This window comes from Condylura cristata, unplaced genomic scaffold (assembly GCF_000260355.1).
Source record: "Condylura cristata isolate star-nosed mole 26May11 unplaced genomic scaffold, ConCri1.0 scaffold00010, whole genome shotgun sequence".
Taxonomy (NCBI): domain Eukaryota; kingdom Metazoa; phylum Chordata; class Mammalia; order Eulipotyphla; family Talpidae; genus Condylura; species Condylura cristata.
The window spans coordinates 14512314-14513341 of NW_004567111.1; positions in this window are offsets into that span (position 1 = coordinate 14512314).

Genomic DNA, 1028 nt, shown 5'->3' on the forward strand with positions numbered 1-1028 from the left:
TGGTGAATCTTCTCACCCTCTGCATCTCTCGCTTGTACCCCAGTTCTGTATGAATAAATAAATAAATCTTAAAAAACTAAATAAAAGTCACAATTCACATTCTAGTTAGGATATTGTTTGGTCATTTTAGGCAATTCACATGCCATATCAAGCAATTGGCTTTGTAAACATATATTTTAATTTTTTGGTATCTGAAAGACTCTAATATATTGAAGTTTATAGTATTCAGTGAAATTAAAAATGATTCAGAATTTTCTAAAAAAAATCTATGTAGTTTCCTATTGTAAGCTGAAAATAATTAGCTATTTCAGGGAAACATGCATACACATACACACACAATCTTGGTTTTGATCATTTTAGCAGCAGCTTAGGAGAGGAAAAAAATATTTCTTTTTTGTAAACTATTTATCTTGATACTTCCTGGTGAAAACAAATACAGCACAAACCCCTAACTGACTTACAAACCAAAATGAGATTTTCTAAGAATTCTAGGCTTATCTATAGAACAAATTGTTTTATTCATCACAATCCTCAAAGATTTTCAATAACATAAAGATACATTAATTGTTTTCAAATCAAACATATGCTTGAAAACAATGAATAGAGTTTAGAATTCTTTTTGTTAACTTCTAAGAATATCTTAAAAAGAAAATGCACCAGAATATTTTTAAATCATAGAACTATTGAGGGTGAAATAACTATTATAATTAAAAGTTATCTTGAACATTTAATTTTGTTTTGACTATTATGAAATTGAAGCCAGAGTTTAAGTACCTAAAAAAATATTTATATGGATAAGTAGTATCTACACTGGGTTGAAGACCTAGATTTCTGATTCCTGGTCTAAGTGAATCTGTTCTAAATAGTTCCGGCTTATTTTATTAGGTTTTGTGATTAGTTATTACCTTTCTGAAACAAACAGAAGACAAAATAATGTTATTTGGAATAGGGGAAAGGGTAACAGTAAAAGGGAATTGAATAGGACAAAAAATGTAAAAGTCATATTTATTAGGTTTTTTTTTTTTTTT